The sequence below is a fragment of the Salvelinus fontinalis genome, chromosome 16 (genome assembly GCF_029448725.1).
Source record: "Salvelinus fontinalis isolate EN_2023a chromosome 16, ASM2944872v1, whole genome shotgun sequence".
Lineage (NCBI taxonomy): Eukaryota > Metazoa > Chordata > Actinopteri > Salmoniformes > Salmonidae > Salvelinus > Salvelinus fontinalis.
Window position 1 is genome coordinate 1325959 of NC_074680.1, and position 27131 is coordinate 1353089.

The window sequence follows — 27131 nt, forward strand, 5'->3', positions numbered from 1 at the left end:
TTCCTTGGTAAAGATTGGTACTCCACCACCTTTGGAAGATCTCTCTTGCCAAAAAAGGTTATAACCAGAAAGGTTAACATCAGTGTTCAAAACACTGTGTCTTAACCACGTCTCAGTAATGACCAACACATCTGGATTGGAGTTGTGAACCCACACTTTCAATTGACACATTTTAAGTAATAAGCTTCTAGTGAGAATGTGCAGAAAACCCAGGCTTTTAAGAGAGCAGAAATCAGAGCATAAGTCAGAATTGGGGTTAGCAACAGCAGATGGGCCAGGGTATACATGCACATTTCTAGATGTCATCAGCTGTAATAGAGTCAGGGCACGGCGTTGGACAGGGAGAGCTCTGCAACGTGGATTTTTTTTAAATGACATTTGAACGTGCATCAGATGGTAACAAGATAATATGAGTAGGAGAGGAGGTTTTCAACCTTACCAGACAGGTGCATGGTAGAGCTGATAAAAACATCCAAAGCGAGTTAGGGTTAGGGGAAGGGTTAGCTAACAGGCTAAGTAGTTGCAAAGTCGCTAAAAAGTAGTAAGTAGTTGAAAAGTTGCTAAAATGCTAAAGTTGTCCATGATGAGATTTGAGATCGCAACTAGCCCACTCATCCACACCGACCAACCACCATACTTTTGCTTTTTGCCTTAATTTTTGCCTTAAGTAACCATCTGTCTTAACCTCTTTGGGCTCAAGGGGCAGTATTGAGTAAAACCGTTTGAATTATTTCTCTGAGTGAAACAGAACTCGACTTAGAGCAATTTTCCTATGTGTATGTCAGAATGCAGAATTTTGCTGGCTGTTCTGAGACCTGTGTATTAATTTGCCTGTCGTCTATTGGTTGAGATGCACTGCATACGCCTTCCACTGGGTGTCAGCGAATAGGGAGAGTTGAAATGGAGTTTCTACGTAGGTCCCAAAGGTTATAAATTGCTTGCAACCAAAGTGTCCCATCTTTCCACTCTTCGCTCTGACGCAGGAAGGGTCTTGGCATGTCATTTTAGAAGCTCCCATATTAGCTCCTAGATATATCCCACTCTGTTTTTATTCGATATAGGTGTTGAAGACATCGTAATGTTGTTATTTTAAACCGAATTATATCAGTTTATGTCAGTATATTGCGATTTTCGGGTATTTATTTTCGTGACGTTTTAGGAAGTTGGGTAACTCTGGCCCACATGGCTACTGTTTATTGCAACGTTGAAGACGACGTTCTCCAACCTAGCAACGATTCTTTTGGACAACGGACACATTTCCCAAGATTCTGATGGGAGTTCATCTAAAAGTAAGAACTATGTATGCTGATAATTCATTGTTCTGTTGAAAAATGTAAAATGCATAAGACGCCATTTCCTGCAGTGTAGCCTTGCGTTATCGCAGCCTGTATTGCGCAGTAAGGTTAATTTTAAAAATGTAATTCAGCGATTGCATTAAGAACTAATTTGTCTTTCAACCTGTATTTTTTTAGTCAAGTTTATGAATAGTATTCGATAAGAAAAGGTGCCTTTACAAGATGGAGCCGGACAGATTGCTTGACGTTATGGACACTATTCTCATTGTCTAAGCACGATTTATGCCGCTAAATATGCACATTTTCGAACAAACTCTATATGCATTGTGTAATATGATGTTACAGGACTGTCATCTGAAGAATTCTGAGAAGGTTAGTGAAACAATTAATATATTTTGGTGGTTTATACGTTATTTTTGAATCAATGCCTTGAATCAATGCTGTTGTTATGTTTGCTATTGTGCTAAGCTAATATAACGCTATATTGTGTTTTCGCTGTAAAACACTTGATAAATCGGAAATATTGTCTGGAATCACAAGATGCCTGTCTTAATTGCTGTACACTATCTATTTTTCAGAAATGTTTTATGATGAGTATTTAGTTATTTGGCGTTGGTGTCTGTAATTTTTCTGTCTGCTTTCGGTGCAATTTCTGAATGTGGCTGAAATGTAAACTATGATTTATACCTGAAATATGCACATTTTTCTAACAAAACATATGCTATACAATAAATATGTTATCAGACTGTCATCTGATGAAGTTGTTTCTTGGTTAGTGGCTATTTATATCTTTATTTGGTCGAATTTGTGATAGCTACTGATGTAGTAAAAAACTGATAGAGTAAAAATAGTGGTGTCTTTTGCTAACGTGGTTAGCTAATAGATTTACATATTGTGTCTTCCCCGTAAAACATTTAAAAATCGGACATGTTGGCTTGATTCACAAGATGTGTACCTTTCATCTGGTGTCTTGGACTTGTTCATGTGTGAAAGTTAAATATTTCAAAATATATTCAAAAAATATTCAAAACATATATTTTGAATTTCGCGCCCTGCACTTGAAGTGGCTGTTGTCATAAGTGTACCGACGTCGGGCTTGCACGCCAAACAGGTTAAGCAACCATACCAAACGTAACATTTCATACTAATTTAAGTGTCCCGGATTAACATTTACTATGTTATCTCTAGTCTATGAGATCAGGCTGTTGTGTCTGTATGTTTGAGAGTGTGTGTGTGTACTTGTGTGTGTGTGCATGCTAAGCGGGGTTTTTTGGTTGACAACCCATTGAAAATTGACAAAACAAGCTTACGATTCCTTGTACGACACATCCCAACAATACAACATACTGTCAATCTGAGAGCGGTTTGCCAACCCACAAACAGAGATGTCTGTCACTCACTACAGACTCTTGTTGCCTTTACATTTCATTTGCATATTGCACTGGGAGGCGATGGAGAGCACTAAAAAGCTCTGCCGATTAGCCTCACAACAGGTGGTAAACCACGGGTCACACCAGATAACAGCGCCACTCAACATCACCCTCTTCCGTCACCCCTCTGGAGGATGTGTCAAAGAGGGCCAGTTGATGACCCTGGATGCCTCGTCCCATGTGGTGCCCATCGTGGGGACGATTACCCATAATTAGGTTTGTCTAGCTGGGTTCTGTGTCGGCACCTTCCCTTGGGTCACCCTGGGGGGAAATTATTGATGAATAAGTACAGTAAGGGCCCCCGGAGTCCAAAAACAAAATTGGGCCTTAAAAAATGGTAATGTAAAGCTTTTTAATTTTTTTTATAAAAAAACACGTTGGCTAAGGTGATGCCTCAAACGGGTTATTATTTAAGACAGAGGAGCTGTAGTTAGCTAGCTGCCCCTGGAACTCGAGATAAGTAGCTCCTTTAAAATGGAGATGTCTGTAAAGAGGAGGCGAACACATCACTCCAAATCTTAGGGGAGATGCTTCTTTGATTAGTACGGCTCAGTCAGAGCTTGTCACTGAAGCTCTCGCTGGAACTTTATAACCATCAGTTGCCTCAAGCTTTGTATCACCACTGGCTTATTTGGGATCACTAGGGGGCAGCTGTTCAAAATGATGACCCGAATCAAGTCTTTCATCTCCTCTTCCTGGTAATCTTAAAAGTATGGCCCGACTAAGTAGACATTTCAAATGACAAGTTGTTCCCAATGGGCTTTTGGGGTTATCCTCAAACTAGCTCCAGACCTATGGAATTGGTCTTTGAGACTCTGACTTCGCCGGATTCTTAACGGGGTCTTAAGGCAAAAAAACACTGCCCAGCAGTGTCCCCGACGCCCATGATGTAAAAACGAGAAGCAGCGAGCGGCTCCTCTCTCCCTCGTCTTATCAGAGGCTGCCAGACTCCAGCCCACAACAGCATCCCACGCAAAGCCTGGAGGTGCACCTCCACTTGAAGGCATCTCACATCAGAGGGAGAGAGAAAGAGATCGAGGAGAGAGAAAGGGAGAGAGAAAGAGAGACACCTAGCCCAGGAACATTTGAGGGGAAAATGGAGAAGGGTTGATGTTAAGCAGCAGAAGGCCAGGAAAGCGGATTTGTAGTCCAACAACTCACTCCTCTTCCCATGAGCTCTGAGAGCTGATGCAAACCAACACAAATATACACAAAACACACACACACAAATAAACATCTACACTCATAAAACACACAGAGACAAACAAACATAAAAAAACACATAAAACACTTGATGTATATGACTGTCGCTCTTTCAGTTCTGTGTCAGACCGTCAGTGTGATAGTGGTAAAGATGCAGATCAGTAACAGACTACAGGTCCAATCGATCAAATTTTAAACATACTGTATAGGCTAGGCACAGCCACACCATGTGAAATGGGAAGAGCTAGGAGAAATCTCTCAAAGTAGGCATGCACTTTATTTATTTTGAATAAAAGCATAAATATATAAATATCCTTTCACCTAAAGAGGATGCATTGATGTAGCTGTCTGACATTTATATTTTGACGAGTCACTGAAACTGTGGATGTTGACACCCACAAAATGTGATTCCGTCTCCCTCTCCGATCTGACGAGGCCAGAAGTACACACACACACACACACACACACACACACACACACACACACACACACACACACACACACACACACACACACACACGCTCTCTCGCTCTCTCTGTCTGTCTTTCCCTCTCTCTCGCTAACACACATTGTGGCTGGCAGCTATGAAGCACAGAGACGAAGAGAAAGTGTCTCTTCAAAGTGCCCCCCCCCCCCCCACCCCCCCACCACCCCCCACACACACACACAAAAAAAAAGCTTGAACTTGAAGAATAATACATTTTTTAGGCCCTGCAAATACATTGATATAAAAAGTATTATTATATTCTAAAATATGTAAGACTAATGTGAACTTCCCTACCTAAATGCATCTGAATACAGTGCCTTGCAAAAGTATTCACCCCCTCGGCGGTTTCCTATTTTGTTGCATTACAACCTGTAATTTAAAAGGATTTTTATTTGGATTTCATGTAATGGACATACACAAAATAATCCAAATTGGTGAAGTGAAATGAAAAAAAAAAATTGTTTAAAAAAATCAAAAAATCAGAGAGGCAACAGAGAGACCAAAGATAACCCTGAAGGAGCTGCAAAGCTCCACAGTGGAGATTAGAGTATCTGTCCATTGGACCTCTAAGTCATACACTCCACATAGCTGGGCTTTACGGAAGAGTGGCCAGAAAAAAGTCATTGCTTAAAGAAAAAAATAAGCAAACACGTTTGGTGTTCGCCAAAAGAAATGTGGGAGACTCCCCAAACATATGGAAGAAGGTACTCTGGTCAGATGAGATGTCCATCAAGGAAAACATATGTCTGGCGAAAACTCAACACCTCTCATCACCCCGAGAATACCATCCAGTGAAGCATGGTGGTGGCAGCATCATGCTGTGGGGATGTTTTCATCGGCAGGGACTGGGAAACTGGTCAGAATTGAAGAAATGATGGATGGTGCTAAATACAGGGAGATTCTTGAGGGAAACCTGTTAAAGTTTTCAGGAGATTTGAGACTGGGACGGAGGTTCACCTTCCAGCAGGACAATGACCCTAAGCATACTGCTAAAGCAACACTCAAGTGGTTTATATGGAAACATTTAAATCTCTTGGAATGGCCTAGTCAAAGCCCAGACCTCAATCCAATTGAGAATATGTGGTATAACTTAAATATTGTTGTACACCAGCGAAATCCAAACAACTTGAAAGAGCTGGAGCAGTTTTGCCTTGAAGAATGGGCAAAAATCCAAGTGGCTAGATGTGCCAAGCTTATAGAGACATACCCCAAGAGACTTGCCGCTGTAATTGCTGCAAAAGGTGGCTCTACAAAGTATTGACTTTGGGGGTGGAATAGTTATGCACGCTCAAGTTTTCTGTTTTTTTGTCTTATTTCTAATTTGTTTCACAAAAAAATATATTTTGCATCTTCAAAGTGGTAGGCATGTTGTGTAAATCAAATGATACAAACCCCTAAAAAATCACTTTAATTTCCAAGTTGTAAGGCAAAAAAAAATGAAAAATGCCACTGTATTTTACTAAAATGAAAGCATAAACACAAACAATTGAGGACTCTCAAACCCCCAAAAATGTTTCCATGAGGTGAAGATACAAAATCACATAATGTCTTCACGGATGCGTGCTAGACCCTAACGATACTTAAACTAAGGATAATTAACCTAAAAAGCTTTTTTTTCTTGACACAAATGGGAAAATGAAAACAGCAAGTCTAAAACAGCAAGTCTAATTCAAGAGGGAGAAATTAATAAATTATCATCCACGAGTTAATGGTATTAAGCTGTGGTAGGGCTTAGGAGAAGACCGCTTTACACCTGTGAAAAATGTGAGAAAATGCAGCACTAGTTCATAAGCTGACTCCTATTTGATGAGGTGGAGAACTTCGCGTTTTGACTCCGCTCCACATGTACTTATGGGTATCTGGCATGGTATAAGGTGTCAGGGAGTGAACAAAAGATCCGACCCAAATAATGTTGGGAGCTGGTGCAGTGTTTTCACAGCATTAGTTCTGCTCCAATGGTTTTGTCACACTGAATTGGGTGGGATATAAAACTTATGCCGCTTTACCGCAGATCAATGCGGTGCCTTCCTAGGGAATTTAGCATTATGTGAAACACGGCAAAACATCAGAGGTGGCCTAGTTTTCGATGTTTTTGCTAAGCTTGTTCAGCTGATGGGGCCTATACAGGAGGAATTTCAATTGTTGACTTGAAAATGGATTAATTATCATGTGAAATAATGATCACCAAAACGCAGAGCAATCTCAAGGTAATGAGCAATTAAGACAAGCTGAGATATGAAAAAGTGTTTTATTATTGCTTCGGTATCCTGCCTAGTCAGTGCCGGGAAATAAAAGCAGCGGTTTGTTGAATTCAGGTCTGGGGGCTTTAGGATTTAGGGGTTGGATGAAGCAGACTTAAAAAGACTGAGTTATAACGTCTAAAAAAATCTGCTAATGACAATGACGCTGAGGAAGGCTCTGCAGCTGAAATACTTCCACTTTGAAAAACGAATTGAAATCCACATTCCATGCATATTAGCAACTAAGCTTCCAGACTGTACTTATACGATAATGTGCCATGCACATCGTGCCACAAGGGAAACTCCTTACTATGCTCTATGACAATAACAGGAGGGAAAGTGTTGCCCAAGTCCAAGCTGCATTGGCAACCTCCCCCGGCCAGGATATGAGTTGCAGGTCACGCAGTATAGACTGACAGGTGTCGAACAGCCTAGCAGCAACACCTCCAACCCTTAGCACTACGTCTGTCAGCAACAAGATAGAAGTCAGAAAGGAAAGACTGGTGATTGGCAGGCTAGAATATTATTCTGTCCTGACCTACATACCAGAAGTTAAAGACCAAGTGCAGTCAACAACATGACTTCCTGTGTTTCATATATATTTCCACACTATGAGGTTGGAGTAATGCTGTGAAAATGATGATAGTGGCCTTTTAGTGTAAGGCCTGTTTGAAAAGACTGCCTGAAAGGTCAGCCTGTTTTGGTGGAATGGAGTTTTGGCCTGCCTGTTGACATCACCAGGTGGTAAATTAGTTAATAGACCAATAAGAAAAACAAAATCTAACCTCTCTGCCAAAAATAGCTAGTTTTTACTTCTCCCCTTTCCACTCCCAGACCGTCCTAGCAAATTTTTTGCTTGAGAAGCTGCTAACATGATACTGATTATCATAATCCGAATTGCATTTCAAATCAATTTCATCAGCTTTATGCTTCCAAAATAATTGTGCTCAACACTGAACAATAGGCATTTAGCTATTTTCCCCTGCCTTCCACATACCGGAATACTGGCCATAGAGTACAGTGTTTATGGTACATTGTGCTTACACAGCATCAGTGAAAAAAGACAGATTTATAGAAGTAATTATGAGACCAATAAGATTTTTTTTAATAAAAATAATTATCAAGCAGTTATTATGACATTTACATTATAGCATGTCATCTTTTGAGTAATGAGTTACACTTTATTCACCCATACCGTTTTCTGTTGAATTTAAATACATATTCAAGCATATAATTCTAATCAACACTGGGTAATTATTAAATGAGGCTTCAAAATGAAAGTTAACAGATAAAGGCTTATCTACTAAATAAGATGGGGGATGGATCTGCTGAAAACAGTCCATTGAACTGAACACGTCTCTTCTGGGAAACTAAGTGGAACTCGGGGGGGTTGTATGGCTGAGAATTTCTCTGTTTGCTATAGGCTCATTTCCACAGCTGACGTCTATCTCCAGGTTTCGCGGCAAATGCAGCTAATTGGATGACCTTTTGAGTGTAATAAGACCTGCAAGGGTTAGATTTATTTAAATTATTCTATATTCTCCTTTACAAGGGGGTTTGGGTATTTCTTCAGGTCTACCAGGCCATATTAATCGTTCTTGTTTTGTGAGGACCTGGGTCACTGCACATTGTTATTAATAGTTAAGACCACGGTTAAAAGTGCAGCAGGGGCACTACCTCAGAGCTACGTTTCAATACAGAACAACCCCTTCCTCCCTGAGTGCAGTCTAATTGTTTCTGTTCCTGCATATTGAAAGTGCACTCTGGGTAATTCGATGCAGCTAGTCCAAGGACCTTGTCTTGTTTACTTGCCGAATGAGAAGGGAAAACATTAGCACCATTCCAAGACCCCTGTTTATTTATGAATATTTATGTGTAGGCTTTATCGTAGAGTATATGGTGTATATGTACTGTATAGTTGTTTTGGAGAGAGTGTGACAAAGAACGTTAGGCTAACTCTAGTTTATTTTTGATTGATCTGTCCTCTCTGTGTTTCTCAGATGCTCGGTGCCATAGCTCAAGCAAAAAACAAACAATGACAGAACACGCGATGACTCAACACGTCATATTGTTTTCAGAGGAAGCTGCTACTGACTGCTTCTCTGGAAGCTGACTTCTCCCTGTATCTTTGATCACTTTTCTTTGATCTTTTCTCGAGTCGGGGACCAGCGCGAAATTGCTATATGGCATGATATATGGTATTCTATCTCGGAAGAGTATGAAAAATACATTTGATCTCCCTACACCATTTTCTGATTCCTCAACCCCCCACCTCTCCCTCCCCCTCCCCCTGCCCTTGCTAAGTAGACTGGAAGTCTCAGTGAACAGAAAAGCTACGAGGGGTCCTGTCAACAAATAGATAAGAGAACATGCACTCAGTTAATGAGATAATTAACTTCTGTGTGCAAAATGCATCAATTAAGATACTCTCCCCACAGATTAGAAATGATAAAAGTGGAACCAATTCAAAAACTACATGATAGCTTCCAGATATTAAAGAGAAGTCACGGTTTTCCAACTTGTTGGGCTTGATTGAGATCTAAAATGTAAATTCTCATTACGTGGCGCAGTGCTGTTCTCTTCATAGCAGTCAACAATCCCTTTTCCGATTATAATTCTAACAGTGGCTAATTCTCACTGTGCTGCATTGTACTGGAAGGGATGAGAGAGCCAAGCCTATGGCTTCGTAGCTTCAACCCCGCTGCACACACACACACTTACACACACCAGATGATTAATTGACTGCTGAATGTATAAATATTTTTTCTCTTGCCATGTTTGCTCCTTTCCATATTATGTCAATCTCTGATAAGATACCCAGGAAAGGGCAGAAAATAGCCCATATTAATATATGTAGCCTTAGAAATAATGTTAATGAAATCAGTAACTTCATCTGATAATATTCATATATTAGCTATTTCTGAGGCTCACTGAGAAAATTAATTTGATGATGCAGCAGTAGCAATACAAGGATATCAAATCTATAGAAGAGACAGAATTGCTTATGGGGTTGCTGTATATATTCTGAGCCATACCGTAATGCTTAGGGAAGAGCTTATTTGAAGTGTTGTGGTTGCAGGTTTACTTGGCACGTCTAAAACCTTTTCTTTTGGGGTGTTGCTATAGGCCACCAAGTGCTAACAGTCAGTATCTAAATAATATGTGTTTTCATCAAGCTGTCCGCTCAAGAGGAAGCTTCTCACTGTAACCAGTCCCTGTAATCTGGTTCAGGTTATTAATCAACCTACCAGGATGTTTACAAACACTACAGGAACAATACCCATTGGATGCCGTGATCACAATATAGTGGCTAGAAAAACTGGGCCTAAAATTGTGTATAAGAGATCATACAAAATATTTTTGCTGCGACTCTTATGTGGATGATGTTGAAAATATTTGTTGGTCTGATGTGATTACAAAGGAGCATCCAGGCACTGCACGAGATGAATTTATGAAATTGCTTCTTCTAATTATTGTTAAACATGCACCTGTTGCGAAACTGTCTGTAAAAGGCTCGATGGATTGGAATTGAAAAACAGTAATGGTTGAAAGAGACGAGATAAAAGGAGTGGCTAATAAGTCTGGCTGCACATCTGACTGGCTGACTTGCTGCAAATCGAGAAATGATGTGACTAAACTGAACAAAAAGAAGAAGAAACTGTATTATGAAGCCAAGATCAATGATGGAGAAAAAAAAATGAATGAAATTTAAATGAAATTATGGGCACCAGGACAAATTCAACTCCGTCTTTCAATCGAATCACATTTTATTGGTCACATAATACAATCACATGGTTAGCAGATGTCACTGCGAGTGTAGCGAAATGCTTGTGCTTCTAGTTCCGACAGGGCAACAATATCTGACAAGTAATATTTAACAATTCCACAACAAATACCTAATACACACAAATCTAAGTAAAGGAATAAGAATATAGAAATATGGATGAGCAATGTCAGAGCGGCATAGGCTAAGATGCAATAGATAGTATAAGATACAGTATGTACATATAAGATGAGTAATGCAAGATATGTAAACATTATTAAAGTGGCATTATTAAAAAGACTAGTTTTCCATCTATTAAAGTGGGCAATGATTCCAAGTCTGTATGTAGGCCTCTCTGTGCTAGTGATGGCTGTTTAACAGTCTAAAAGCCTGGTCTGCACATGCTCTGAGGACACTGCTAGGTATGCAGTCTGGGCCGGTAGCCTTGCAAGGGTTAACACGTTTAAATGTCTTACTCACGTTGGAGCCCACAGTCCTTGGTAGCGGGCCTCGTCGGTGGCACTGTATTATCCTCAAAGCGGGCAAAGAAGGTGTTTAGTTTGTCTGGAAGCAAGACGTTGGCGTACGTGGCTGGATTCCTTTTTTAGTATGTGATTGTCTGTAGACCGTGCCACATATGTCTCGTGTATGAGCTGTTGAATTGCGACTCCACTTTGTCTCTATACTGACATGTTGCTTGTTTGATTGCCTTGAGGAGGGAATGACTACTGTGTTTGTATTCTGCCGTATTCCCAGTCGCCATACCATGGTTAAATGCGATGATACGCCCTTTCAGTTTTGCACGAATGCTGCCATCTATCCATGGTTTCTGGTTAGGGTAGGTTTTAATAGTCACAGTGGGTAGAACATCTCCTGTACACCTCTTTATAAACTCACTCACCGAATCAGCGTATATGTCGATATTATTCTCTGAGGCTACCCGTAACATATCCCAATCCGCGTGATCAAAACAATCTTGAAGCGTGGATTCCGATTGGTCAGACCAGCGTTGAATAGTCCTTAGCATGGGTTCTTCCTATTTGAGTTTCTGCCTATAGGAAGGGAGGAGCAGAATGGAGTCATGGTCAGATTTGTCGAAAGTAGAGCGGGGGAGGGTCTTGTATGCATCGCGGAAGTTAGAGTAACAGTGGTCCAGTGTTTTTCCAGCGCGAGTGCTACAGTCGACATGCTGATAGAATTTAATCCCCAGCTACAATAAATGCAGCCTCACGATATATGGTTTCCAGTTTGCATAAAGTTCAGTGAAGTTCCTTGAGAGCCGTCGTCGTATCGGCTTGAGGGGGGATATACACTGCTGTGACAATAACCGAAGAAAATTATCTTGGGAGAATAAGGTCGGCATTTGATTGTGAGGAATTCTAGGTCAGGTGAACAAAAGGACTTGAGGTCCTGTATGTTGTTACAATTACACCATGAGTCGTTTATCATGAAACTATTATTCTTCTTCCGGAGAGATGTTTATTCCTGTCGGCACGACGCACTGAGAATCCAGGTATGTTACAATGATATCCAATAGTTCTTCCCGGCTGTATGTAATAACACTTAAGATTTTCTGGGCTAACAATGTAAGAAATAATACATAATAAAACAAAATACTGCAAAGTTTCCGAAGGACTAGAAGCAAGGCAGCCCTCTGTCGGCACCATTTCATCACAAAATCATTTGATGTTGCCAATTATTTCACTTATTACTTCATTGGAAAAGTGGGCAAACATAGGCAGGAAATGTCAACAACGATCAGTGAGCCGTCGTAGTCATACATAAAAAAACTAATAATGAAAGAAAAGCATTGCAAGTTTTAATATTGTAAAGTTAGTGAGGGAGAGGTGGAAAAAGGATTGTTATTGATCAATAATGACAAACCTCCTGGCATTGGCAAGTTAGACGGAAAGCTACTGAGGATGGTAGCTGACTCTATAGCCACTCCTTTCTGTCATATCTTTATTCTGAGCCTAGATGAAAGCTTTTGTCCTCAGGCCTGGAGGGAAGCCAAACGTATTCAGCTACCCAAGAGTGGAAAATCGGCCTTTACTGGTTCTAACAGCTTGCTGCCAGCTCTTAGCAAATTGTATTTGGTCAAACACATTTTTTTCTAACAATGTTATTTCTCTGTAAACAAATTAGCAACATACGTTCAGCATGCTTATATAGAAGTGCACTCAATATGTACTGCACTGACACAAATGACTGATTATTGGTTGAAATAAATAGATAATAATTGTGCGAGTGGTACTGTTAGATTTCAATGCAGCCTTTGATATTATTGAGCACAACCTGTTGTTGAGAAAATGTATGTGTTATGGCTTTTCAACTTCTGCCATATCTTGGATTTAGAGCTATACATCTAATAGAACTCAGAGGGTTTTCTTTAATGGAAGCTTCTCTAATGTCAAACATGTCAAGCGTGGTATACCGCAGGGCAGCTCTCTAAGCCCTCTACTCTTTTCTATTTTTACCAATGACGTGCCACTGGCATTAAACAAAGCCCGTGTCCATGTATGCTGATGATTCAACTATATATGCATCAGCAACCACAGCTAATGAAGTCACTGAAAGCCTTAACAAAGAGTTGCAGTCTGTTTTGGAATGGATGGCCAGTAATAAACTGGTCCTGAACATCTCTAAAACTAAGAGCATTGTATTTGGTACAATCATTCCATAAGTTCTAGACTTCAGCTCAATCTAGTAGTGAATGGTGTGGATAATGAACAAATTGAGGAGAATAAATTACTTGTGTTGCCTTAGATTGAAAACTGTCATGGTCCAAACATATACATTCAATGGTTGTAAAGATGGGGGAGGTCTGTCCGTAATAAAGAGATGCTCTGCTTTTTTGAAACCACACTCAAAAAAGCAAGTCCTGCAGGCTCTAGTTTTGTCTTATTGTGATTTGATTATTGTCCAGTTGTGTCGTCGAGTGCTGCAAGGAGAGACATAGTTAAGCTGCAGCTGGCCCAGAACAGATCGGCACCTCTTGCTCTTCATTGTAATCAGAGGGCTAAGATAAATACTACACATGCCAGTCTCTCTTGGCTAAGAGTTTAGGAGAGACTGACTGCATCACTTCTTTTTTTTAATTAGAAACATTCATGTGTTAAATATCCTAAATTGTTTGCATAGTCAACTTACACATAGCTTTGACACACACACTTACCCCACCAGTGGCCAGTGGTCTTTTCACAGTCCCCAAATCCAGAATAAATTCAAGAAAGCGTACAGTATTATATAGAGCCATTATTGCCTGAACTCCGTTCCATCTCATATTGCTCAAAAGAACAGCAACACTGGTTTCAAAAAACAGATAAAGCAACACCTCACGGCACAACGCCTCTCCCCTATTTGACCTAGATAGTTTGTGTGTATGCTTTCATATGTAGGCTACGTGTGCCTTGTTTTAAATTGATGTAGTTATGTCCTTGAGCTGTTCTTGTCTATTAATGTTCTGTATTATGTCATGTTTCAGGTTTTGCTTGGAGCCCAAGAAGAGTAGCTGCTGCTTTCGCAACAGTTAATTGGGATCCTAATAAAATACAAAATAATGGGATCTGCTTTACACAAGCACACAAACACAATCTCTCAAAATACTAATGCATTCCCTTCAAAACGGAAAATGTTGCTTAAACAAACTGATATACTGTACTTGTAATGAAGTTGTTTTCTGGTAATTTTCCAGTTAAAGATGTCTGTTTCACAATAGCATTAGGTTGTGTTGGAAAGACGTCATATTTTGGTTGTTGAAGCAACTACATATCAGATTACACCGATTTTTCAGGTTGCTAAAAATATATATAAAACAATACTATTAGTTTAACGTAACTAAATGAATCAGCCTGACATCATTGCAACATTGGGTTTCCTTCAGTAGCTAGGCACCAAAAACATCCAATACGGTGTCCATATTACAAAAGCTTCATTCTCAGCAGGACTTTTTTGTCAATCTGTCCTAATACGGACACTGTAATCCAGAAACCACCGACTCATTCCAGAATATTTTCCCCTCTCTCCTTTCAATTAGTCCTTCAGCTAGAAGTTCTGTGGATAGGGTCAAAGGTAAATACCATTCCCAATTTCCTCAGACCACTGGCCTTACATCTCTACCTCCAAAAGAGAGCCATGCATAGCTACAGCTCTGAAGTACACTCTTAGAAAGAAGGGTTCTATGTGGAGGGATAGGGTTCGACCAAGAACCGTTTTGATTTGAAGAATCCTTTTTTGTAAGACAAGAGTTCGTTGTAAGGCAAAGGGTTCTACCTAAGAATTTTTTACATCCTAAGAATCGTTTTTGGAAGAAAGGGTTCTTTGATGATTCTTTGGAAGCAAGAATGGTTTATTAGGAAGGCAAGAAGGGTTCTACATAGTCATGTATCATATTTCCCAGCATACTCTATTGCAGTGTGGTTTTCATAATTGTTTGTTTTAATATGTTTTTTTTGCATGTACATTGGTTGGTTGATACATTTTATGCACACAAATAAAAAATAAAGAAAACTAAACAAATCCAATCAGTTAGTTGTTGGAATTATTGCACTTGTTACTGGGATGGTTGTTCTAGCTTAGACAATTGAGGTAGTCTCACTATTCAATCTTCCCTACCCTGGCAGTCATTCTCAATGAAGGTCGCGGGTGATAACAAATATTTCTTGCTAGATATCCTAAATCTGGCTGGATTCTTATAGGAATTACACCAGCATAATGCGATTTGCAGCCCTGATGTGGCCTGTAAACCAGGAGTTTCCTAACACCTGTGTTAGGGTTTAATTACGTACTCGAAGAAAGGCCTTACGACATACTGTATATATAATTATTGTCACAAGTTATTTCATTTTAAAGGCTAATAAAGCTGGTTGAACCGTTCATAAACGATTCTAGGTAGAACCCTCCAAAGATGAAATGTTTATTGGTATAACCTTTCATAGAGGGTTCTAGGCACAACCCTTCATAGAGAGTTCTAGGTAGAACCTTTAGATTATAAAATGCTTCTTTGTAGAACTATTCATAGGATTTTCTACTCTATAGGCTACTCAGTATGAGAAGAGTGCCATCCTCCTGCATCTTACATCTGCCTGTAGTTATTGAACTCTGCGTGCTGGAGCCATGTGGTCAACTCTGTCATATCCAGGATGGAGTATCATGCACTCCACCCCTGCTGCCACCTGACTGCACATGTACATAACCTGTAATACATGATATACTGTCGATGAAAGGGACTTCATCACCCACTGGAGACTTGAAGACAGAATCTCACTCAGAGTGCTGTGCATGTCAATGTGTTAGACAGCCAAATCCTTAGATTTGGGCAAATAGACCATTGAAATAGAAATGCCACTCTAGTTCTGGTTAGACAGCTGAAGTTGTACTCTACACACAACGGATTTTGATTTGTGAGGTAAGGTGTAAGCAAACTGTCTTTAGAAGCACATCAATATGATTTTTACAGCAGAAACTATTTTGTCTTTGCGCAAATCGATGGATGTGTTCATGTAACAATGTCCATATTTAGCCAACACTTGTTTGTATGTTAGTTCTGAGATTTGTCTCCTGGGAAAGATCTAACAGTGGACATAAGGAGAGACGAGGCAAAACTAGCCTGTTATAGAATATTGTGTTGTAGGACAGCTGAGCTGACTGAAGACCGCGGGCATTCAACCCACAGTAGTTGATACCGTTTCCACTGTAACATGTACAGTATTTACATGACGTGATACTACTGCACTGTCGGAGCTAGGAACACAAGCATTTCGCTACGCCCGCAATAACGTCAGCTAAATATGTGTACAGTTGAAGTCGGAAGTTTACATACACCTTAGCCAAATACAATTAAACTCAGTTTTTCACAATTCCTGACATTTAATCCTAGTAAAAATTACCTCTTAGGTCTGTTAGGATCACTACTTTATTTTAAGAATGTGAAATGTCAGAATAATAGTAGAGAGAAATGATTTCTTTCAGCTTTTATTTCTTTCATCACATTCCCAGTGGGTCAGAAGTTTACATACACTCAATTAGTATTTGATAGCATTGCCTTTAAATTGTTTAACTTGGGTCAAACGTGTCGGGTAGCCTTCCACAAGCTTCCTACAATAAGTTGGGAGAATTTTGGCCCATTCCTCCTGACAGAGCTAGTGTAACTGAGTCATGTTTGTAGGCCTCCTTGCTCGCACACGCTTTTTCAGTTCTGCCCACACATTTTCTATAGGATTGAGGTCAGGGCTTTGTGATGGCCACTCCAATACCTTGACTTTTTTGTCCTTAAGCCAATTATCCACAACTTTGGAAGTATGCTCACTGTCATTGTCCATTTGGTAGACCCATTTGCATCCAAGCTTTAACTTTCTGACTGATGTCTTGAGATGTTGCTTCAATATATCCACAATTTTTGTTCCTCATGATGCCATCTATTTTGTGAAGTGCACCAGTCCCTCCTGTAGCAAAGCACCCCCAGAGCATGATGCTGCCACCCCTGTGCTTCACGGTTGGGTTGGTGTTCTTCGGCTTGCAAGCCTCCCCCTTTCTCCTCCAAACATAACGATGGTCATTATGACCAACAGTTCTATTTTAGTTTCATCAGACCAGAGGACATTTCTCCAAAAAGTACAATCTTTGTCCCCATGTGCAGTTGCAAACCATAGTCTGGCTTTTTGGAGCAGTGCGTTCATCTCCAGGAGACAGAACGCGTCTCCTTCCTGAGCGGTATGACGGCTGTGTGGTCCTATGGTGTTTATACTTGAGTACTATTGTTTGTACAGATGAACTTCAGGCATTTGGAAATTGCTCAGACTTGTGGAGGTCTATAATTTTTTTTCTGAGGTTTTGGCTGATTTCTTTTGATTTTCCCATGTCAAGCAAAAAGGCACTGAGTTTGAAGGTAGGCCTTGAAATACATCCACAGGTACACCCCCAATTAACTCAAATGATGTCAATTAGCCTATCAGCTTCTATAGCCATGACAATTTTCTGGAATTTTCCAAGCTGTTTAAAGGCACAGTCAACTTAGTGTATGTAAACTTCTGACCCACTGGAATTGTGAAAGTGAATTATAAGTGAAATAATCTGTCTAAACAATTGTTGGAAAAATTACTTGCGTCATGCACAAAGTAGATGTCCTAACCGACTTGCCAAAACTATAGTTAATAAGACATTTGTGGTGGTTGAAAAACCAGTTTTAATGACTCCAACCTAAGTGTATGTAAACTTTTGACTTCAACTGTTTGTGACCAATAAAATGTGATTTTATGAAATGTTGAAACTAAGTTGCAGGATATATATGTAGCAAAGTGTTATATAACAAGTGTCTTATGAAGCACATTCCAGACAATGGCTCTTGCTATCTTGCCATAACTGATTTGACAGAGAATTATCAGCTAGGTAGCTGCAGCTGGCTGTCCTATCACCAAGCTATTCTACCTAGCTGCTGTCAGCTTGGCTAAACAAGGTCAGCGCACGCTTTAGCCTACATATCGAACTGAATTAGGTGACCTTCTTGAGATGGCGAGGCAGTCACGAAGGGAGAGGTCCTCAACTTCAAAACTTTATTCTCTCCATAGCAAAGCTAGCTTATCTTCCTCACTACTGCACTTGTTTGTTGTGATCGAATGGCAAAGACACATCCAAAAAACGCCCACATCAAATCCCAACCACAAGATAACTCGTTTGCCTTCAGCCATGGCCGCTAGCATTTCTTAATGAGCATTGATGAAAAACTATGCCAAAACAAGTGCAGTCACCCTTTAATATTGAGCACCATTAAAGGGGGTACCCACTCACTGTGATAAAATGTGCAATAAAATTGACATATTTACAGTGTTAATCGCACTGTACTAGATTGAGATGGGGTGTCTGTTGCTCACTTGTAAACACAATGGATGCTTTTAACTGTGCTGCACTGGGCTGAGCTGTTTTGTAGTCCATTCGAATGTCTGCTGGAACACACAGGATATGGGTATTCCATTACAGTGAAGTCAGATGGGGGATGTGCTGAGCAATATTCTGCAGCAGGCTACACAAGTACAGGGCCCGTATCCACAAAGTATCTCAGAGTACAACATTTGTTGTAAGTGCTGAGAATGGACATTTTACTCCTACTCTTAAGGGTAAAAATAAAAGCTACTGAATGTACGATGGCTCTTTAGTCATAAGAGTCACAGCTAGTCAACAGATATTTAGGAGACGACAAGAAATGCTGGCAGCCATGACAGAAGCCAAGCGTGAGTTGGCTTGATGTGGGTGTTTCTTGGGTGTGTCCTTGCCACCACCAAGACACACCATCTGTCAGGCCTCGCCCGCAGCGGTTTCCCCCCGCTCAATCACAACAAACAAACCTCCTGCAGGTTGAGTTCAATAACTACTGGCAGATGTATTGTGAAATGCCGAAGAAAGGTTTGAATAGGTCCTTAGCCGACAGAGTAATATGAGGAGAATGCAATTGCTGAATTTATGTAGATACTATAAACTAAGTGTTTTGATAACTTTCAAATGGAATAACTTTTGTGTAGGTTAAACAACCCTTAACATAATACCATAGAAGCAGTGTTCTGCTAATATAACAATGTGCACCTTTCATCTTTCATTGTCATTCCCTGCCGATACAGATACTGTGCCTATCTGCATTTTGCCTGGTGGTAATGGGGCTACCTTGGCAAACATGTCAGAGTGGTCATACCTTCCTGTGTGGTGCCTCGTATACAACTAGAGTTATCTGATCCTGGTGCAGAATAGGTTTCTCCCCATATTGACTGATACCATTCAATTCAATAATAAAAAGACAACACAAGTAAAAAATGATCTCGCAAAATGTTTATGTTGAGTGCCTTTTAATGCTCTCCATTCAGAGACATCAGTATCACGCCTGTCAGTCAGTCAGGACTTCAGCACATCATCTTGCAAGTCTCCATGTGCTGGCTCCATACATGTTTCTGTGAACATATACAGTTACTGTTCTATTACCAATGGCAGTTAGGATAGGTAATATCTGACACACAAACAGGTACAGCGTTGAAGTTTGAACAGGTCAGACTAAACCTACCTAATTATTTTCTCCCCATCGACGGCTGTTGGTGAGCAGGCGAGAGGTGAGGTCTTTGCCGAGAGGTGAGGTCTTTGCCAGAGACCCGTTACATTTTACATTTGCATGCCATTGATGAGCATAGCAGCGTAGATCAGATCCTGGCCCGTCATCAAAGATACTGGTTGGTCACACACAAATACACACACACAGAGCACTGATTACAATGGTGGTTATGATTAACCTGGTGAAACCAACCTGATCTCTGCGTTCACCTTTCTATTTCACTTCAGGAAGGGGAGTAAAATGGTGAACTCAGCGATCAGGCTGGTTCCACCAGGCTAGGTTACGCCCTGGACAGTATATACATCTAAGAAGTACAAAATAAGCAACAAATCATGTCAGTTTACACACATTACGTTATCAAATGTATCAAAGTAATGAAGTGGGTTACCTTCTCTATTTGTACAAATGATGAGCCTGTGAAAGCTGTTGCCACTGACAGGTGAAGGTTGCAGGCCAGAAACTTGCCAACATGTGGCTGACTGTCCCATTCATAGTAATGCCCACAGCGAGGGCATGATGCCCCCTTGCTGGTCTTCTCGATGCTGCAGACTGGACATCTGTCAAACAAGTGCAGCAGGAAATCGTATGAAGGGGTGTTGACTGGGAGGGCCTGTGACAGGGTGATATAATAGACAGACAAGTGGTACATTTTGTTTTGAAGAAAGGACAACGTTTTTTGCTCATGGACTGCACAACCAAAACGACTCTACTTGTTGTATCTGCTTGGCTGGGGAATTAGCCTACTATTTTATCAAGCTGGGTATTTTTTTTATACAACTTGTTAAATAACACACATTACCTGTCACTGTTGATGAAGCCGTCTGTGTCACCAGGGCAGTAACTCTGGCCACTAGAGTCCTCACGGCGGCGTGTCCTTTTTACAGAGGGAGACGGAGGTCTTGCCTGACAAGCTGTGAAAATAGCAAGTGAACAGTGAATTAAATTGTTTTTGGAGGTTGCTAAACCATTGCAATCACATTGCTGGAGATCATATGATACCTACCTTTTCTCCTTCTGGTAGGTCCCATGCATACATTCAGGGCCAGGGGATCAGTCTGACACCCACCTGTGCACTTTGTATAACAGAAAAACAGGTTCAACGATTGTCACCATCCCTTAATCATAAACATAGCTCGAGAAATAAAGTAATCTCGTTTGGAAGCTAATTCCATTAAAAGCAAAAAACTTAAACGAGCAGTAAAAGCCCAAAAAGGAAATACATACAGTAGATGCTCTCGCAATAATGTGATTTGTAATGCATACAAGGTGAAGTATTGGATTCGTCACACAACACACTAAAACATTGTCCCATTCCACTGCAATGTCATGCAAATGTTATGCTTTACAGATGTAGACTGACTGGTACCAGATTGGATTAGATTCAGGCCAGTGACGCCGTTACACTATGCAACCAACTGTGTGGTATGTTTTGCTATGGCCCTGGGTTGGGTTGAGTTTGTTGCTGCTAATTAATAAACTGTTGTAGTCAGACATGAGTTAGCTAGTACCAACATAGCTGCATCCAATATGTATCTGTGCCCTAGACATGGGTTGCAGGTTAGAGGCTAGTGATTGTTTCGTCTAAATTACACTAAATAAGACTGGCATGGAAATACGATGGCATTCCTAAAGTAGGCAAATAATTCGTAGAAAACAACTTTGCGATATTATTTCGTCATTTACTTTAGAGAGATGGCAATGTTGCTTTTACCGTTACCGGCAAAGTTCGGCAAAAATAGCTAGCATTGCTGATGTTTGCTAGCTAAAATAAAGTGGTCCCCTCAATCTTAGTTAGCTAACTAACGTTCCACTGCATTTAAAGTCAATCTGGCAACATCACAATCATGACAAAAGGTTTTCCTACTAAATAGTTGCCTTCTTTTGAAATGTTAGTGTTTCCAAGCCAAATCTGAGTTATATTGAGGTAGTTAGATAGCTAGCTAGTTGGTTGCTAGCTAACTAACCATATCTATGCTAGTGATGATGGTAATAATGATTATCAAAATATACTGTAACGACCCAGGGTCGAAGTGTAGCTACCGGTATACTCACCAACACTGGGGACCAACGAACTCCAACCACTTATTCCGCATGATGATTGGCTCCTTCGGCAGGGCATGCAAACCATAGTTGTTGGCTGTGCATCCTGCTGGAAGCATGCATTACATGGTCAATCCGAATAGGGCTTTTCAGTCTCAAATGGCCTTGATCTCTTGAACGCATTGGTTGGGGGTGGGCGATGACACACAAGCCCCCATTCAATGAAGTGGATTTGCACGTGGAGCTTGGCAAAAGGGGGCATGATTTGTTGACATAATTGTAAAATCAAACCCAACCGTAATTTACTCTTTGTGACGCACTGAGGTTTTGAACTCAATTTTAGACGAGACTCACAAAAAGTATCCTATTTACACGTCGTCAAATTTGAATACTATAATAAATGTTTCTGACTCATATAGACAGAGGCCGTTTTCAAAGGTATTCCTTGGTTTTTATGGGTAGTCGCTCTTTAAGATTAACCAGCAGGTGTCTTGATAATAGAAAAATGCAGCGAGTCAGTGATTCCTGTGCCACATGCAATTGCTTTGGATATGTTCAAATACTGTTTTGATATTTCCACGTGATCAATCCATTAATAATCTAGGCCTACATGCAACAGTATCTCTTGCACTTTTGAAAATGGTTTCACATGAGGCCTATTTCACACTAGGATAATACATAAACTACAGTGAAAGTATTCACATCCCTTGACATTTTTTTAGGATATAGCCTGATTTTTAAATGGATAAAAAAATTAAAAAAATTGTCATTGGCCTACACACAATACCCCATAATGCCATAATGAAAAAATGCAGCATACGGGCCATAGTTCTATATTTTGAAATGTACATACATTATTAACTTGATTGCTGACATACAAACCATTTTGGGACTGTATCAACAATGGACTAATGAAACAAATACCAAAATATCGTTGTCTTGTCTTAAGGGTAAAAAATGACCCGGCACTATGATTAACAGCAGAGAAAACCTCCTAAATTATATTTTTTTCAACTTGAAATTCAATGTATTTTCCTAGAGTGACCCCAACATTAGAAAAAGTGAAACATCGCCTGTGTTCATATTTCCATGAAAGCTGTACACCACCAGGGTACAAAGGTTGTCTTTTTTGACCTGGCTGTTATAAAATCATTTACACACCACAAAAACCACAAAGACACACACAATGAGAAATTGAGATTGTGTGCTACTGATTAAACTCAAACAAAACTAAAACTTTCTTGTGCATGTGCAGCATCACCCCTCCACGACCCCCCACATGACTCAAGTTCACAGACAAAATAAAAACAATTTCAGACAAAATAAACATTTCTTGAAAGCATTGTTTACTAATGGGGAATGCAGTCAGAGGCTATAAACTGTAGGTGCTGCAGATGACAGTCGCTCCAGTTCTCTCTTTGCTGAAGCCATGAGTGCACATTTCAGTGGCCAACAGGTCATAGATAAAAACAAAATCAGATGTCCAGTAGAAACAAGAATGTGGTCCTCCTGAGCACACTGCAAAATGGCTGTGATCACTGACCGTGAGGACAGGAAACCAGCCATCATCCTGGACTACAACCACAGCAAAGGAGGCTTGGACAACCTGGACAAGGCGATTGGAACTTACAGTTGCAGGAGGATGACTGGTTATCTTCCATAACATAATTGATGTGTCCTCATACAATGCCTTCGTGATATGCAACAAGATCAACCCTACCTGGATGCCTGATAAGCGTTACAAGAGGGTGGTCCTTGAGCAGCTGGGAAAGGCACTAGTAACGACACACATTCAAAGAAGGGAGCGCCTCCCCCGCACAGCAGCCTCTGCAGCGCTTGTGAAAGCCGTTCAGAAGGCTGAATCTTGTCCTGATCCACCTGAGGCTGCAGCTGGGGCAGGCAAAAGGAGGAGATGCCAATTCTACCTCCCAAAGGAGGACTGTAAAACATGTGAGAAATACATCTGCATACTGTCCTACATGTGCTAATTAAAGTTGATTGATTTATGTTCTTCATTGATTTATGTTCTATGTATCAATTATCTTATTTTATTCTTATTTATTGTTGTTGTTTATACATCTATTTGGGTGGGGACAAGGGTTAAAAAATGGGAGAACACTACTATTTTGTAGTTGAATTCCTCATTGTACAGTATATAAGAATATATCACTATGTTGTCAAAAAAGTTCAAGACTTGTTGTTTCCCTTCAATAAAATGCATTCAAAACGACTTTCTGCACATGTTTAATACTTTCTTAGGCTATAGAAGTGCTATCTCTGCTAAAAAAAATGTATGTTTACACCTATGCAGTACCTTTAGCAATAATAATAATAATAAACCTCTACTTTAGTAAAGAAAACAATTATGACAGGTCTGTTGTAAGAAAAAGGAGTGGTGTCCACTGATTAAATGCAGTCTTTCTGTATTGTGAAGAGGGAAAACCCAGATACTCACAAAGTTTGTTATGAATGACAGGTTGTTTCTTCATGCAAAATAGAATTAGGATTCAAAATTCAATTATGCTGCTTTACTTTAGGGGTTTAGTGAAGGCGGGTCATTTTTTACCCTTAGGACAAGTGGAGTATACAGAATGTTAAGACTACTTAACATATTTTATGGGCTAAATCATGGTCACACAGTGTTTCTTGGTAGTCTTGCACAAATCTCTTTGTAACAAAAGTATACACCTCACACACATGATTATGGGCTTTAAAAAAAGAAAGGGAAAGGGGGATACCTAGTCAGTTGTCCAACTGAATGTATTCAACTGAAATGTGTCTTCCGCATTTATCCCAACCTCTGTGAAACAGAAGAACACTTGTACCATATAAGATATAGATTTAAAAATCTATTCAATTTTCAGTTTGCATGCAAATATTTAGATATAAATACAGGATTTTAGGCCTTAAAAAATATTTGATGAAATTATGAAAAATATTATTAAGTTCCACTCATGAGGCCACTAGAGGGCGATTTGGTCATTTTACTTTTCTGGGATGCTTTGTTAATATGGGCCCAGAATTGTCAGGTCAATGATGATTAGCAGTTGGTCAAGGTCTTGATTTGAGAGATTATGTAAATTATCCCAGCAACAAAAGGGTTTAGTTGATATTATACAGTCTCTTTCTTACCTATATCGTGTGGTTTTCTGCCATAGGGTCCACTATACACTCCCAAGGCCACGCATTCACGGTCTGTCAGTTCACACCTTGAGCTCTGAACAAAGAGCCAGCCTAGAGAGAAGAAGACAAATAATAAACAAGAACTGTAGGATAATTAGAAAAACTGAAATTACTGCATATTAACTGTCTGAAGGAGTGTTCCTAACAGCCATTACAACTTAAAAGTTCGGTCCAAGTACAAACCCGGTGGAGTATAGTACAACCACTCCAACTCAAACATTTGATTTAGGATCAGGTTGAAATGAAATACATATATGTTTGCGTTGAGCCATCTTTACCATTTTGGGTTCCAGTGATTATAATTCATAGCAGTAAGGTTTCATCTGCTTCTCAAACAAATATACTACAACCCCCTTAAACCAGGGTGTAGGAGGAATGACAGATTACTATGGTTTATGGAAAATTATTGAAATAGCACACAGCAGGGGTATTTATGCAATGCCACAGTTCCCTAATGACATTATGATCTCAGAAATTCATTTTTTCTCAATCCAAATCTTCTTAAAGCCTGTTTCACAGAAGCTGTGTTGTAATAAATGCATATTACGATGACTGTAATAAAGAGTATTTTTTGTTTATTTGTTTGCATGTGTGTCTTCATCCCTCTTTTAGGATCAAGTAGGACAGGAAAGGTGGTACAACAGGTATAATTCATTATTAAATGCCCACACCAGCAGAAATCCACTTTTTCGAGCTGGCCAGTGATGTTGAACAAGAATTTACACCAATAGATCATAATTTTAGTAAAAGTATGATATATTTGGCCTTGAAGTGGGAAATTTGTGGAAATCCGTGTCTATGCCGTGTCTTTTCCTATGCGATGACGTGCAAATTGTTTTCAGCCTACGTTTCGTTTCAAGGCTGGGTTTTATTGTAATGTTACCACCCACAAGCATGGCATTGTTTATTCATCAGAAGCAGCTGCAAAGTTCTTCCTCTTCGCAATTTAGCTGAGACAAACAGCCTTGCATTCCATTGGCTGCCTGAGCCATGGAGCAAATGAAAATAAAGTGTACAAACGTATGTTTTTGCAACTCCACTTTTTTACCAGAAAATTATCATAATCCACTGGCTCATTTGTCTATTTTCAATAGACAACTTCACTTTTTTTTTCACTTACAACTTCACTTTTTTTTTTAGGTAGTCTGTATTATATACACTACATGACCAAAAGTATGTGGACACATCCTCGTCGAACATCTCATTCCAAAATCATGGGCATTAATATGGAGTTGGTACCCCTCTGCTGCTATAACAGCCTCCACTCTTCTGGGAAGGCTTTCCACTAGATGTTGGAACATTGCCGTGGGGACTTCCTTCCATTCAGCCACAAGAGCATTAGTGAGGTTGGGCACTGATGTTGGGCGATTAGGACTGGCTCGCAGTCTAAGTTCCAATTCATCCCAAAGGTGTTCGATGGGGTTGAGGTCAGGGCTCTGGTGCAAGCCAATCAAGTCATTCCACAACAATCTCAACAAACCATTTTTGTCACTTCATGAGGTTGGAGTAATAACATGTTCAACTAGGACATTGGCTCAAATCTAGGTTGTGCCTTTTGATTTTCGAGGAAATTAACAACTAAGGAATTATTTTTCACTTCTCTCATTGACTTCTCAAACCCCAAACCCCAGCCTTGTCTGCTTGGCCTGTTTCTCAAGCGTTCCCTCGCTATGTTGCACCTCTGGGTTTAAAAACTCTGTGGTAACAGTATTGAATTCTGGGTAATCCACAGCAGATCTATGGAGAATTGTTGTGGGTGAGTTGAAAGTTGAATGGTCCTGGGATAGAAACGGTCATAAAATGGTCACAAAATCCATATTTTGTGTCATACATTAGCGATGTATGTTATTAGTAACTACTGTTGTTTATTTGGTGTCAAATAAGCCAGTCTTTATATGTTAATTACCAAATCTAAGAATCTCTTTTCCATGTGGGTTTTATGCTGGCTAAGGTTGCCCCTTTATAACTAAAAAATGTATCTTCTCTAGGCGTGCTGTTAACCTGTTTGGGCTGCAAGGGGCAGTATTGAGTAGCCAGATAAAAGGTGTCCATTTCAAATGGCCTTGTACTCAATTCTTGCTCGTACAATATGCATATTATTATTACTATTGGATAGAAAACACTATCTAGTTCCTAAAACCGTTTGAATTATTTCTCTGAGTGAAACAGAACTCATTCTGCAGCACATTTCCTGACCAGGAAGTGGAATGTCTGAAATCGATGCTCTGTTCTTCTTCCTGCCTATAAATGGGCACAATACCTATTAGTATACATGCACGTCATACACCTTCCTCTGGGTGTCAAGAGGCTGTGAGAGAAGAAATGAGGTGATTATCTTGGTCTGAGATGGAACACATCATCTTGGAATGACGTGTCCACCATTTTTGGTACTCTGAAGAGCG

The 27131-nt window shown here is 40.0% G+C and overlaps 1 protein-coding gene across 10 annotated transcripts in view; it reads right to left on the minus strand.

Annotated features, from left to right (window-relative positions):
* The window catches only part of LOC129812510 (leucine-rich repeat and fibronectin type-III domain-containing protein 2), a 277699-nt gene that overhangs the window by 85963 nt on the left and 164605 nt on the right, over positions 1-27131 (minus strand). For 6 of the 10 annotated variants that reach the window (XM_055864132.1, XM_055864123.1, XM_055864128.1 and 3 more), the window contains 6 exons: positions 24679-24780; positions 21559-21652; positions 20510-20579; positions 20306-20417; positions 19895-20116; positions 19462-19621 (listed from right to left, as the gene is read on the minus strand). The gene's annotated coding sequence lies outside the window, so the exon portion shown is untranslated. Of the gene's footprint in view, positions 1-19461; positions 19707-19894; positions 20117-20305; positions 20418-20509; positions 20580-21558; positions 21656-24678; positions 24781-27131 lie in introns of those variants that run through there. The other 4 variants (XM_055864130.1, XM_055864127.1, XM_055864124.1 and 1 more) reach the window with 4 other exon arrangements.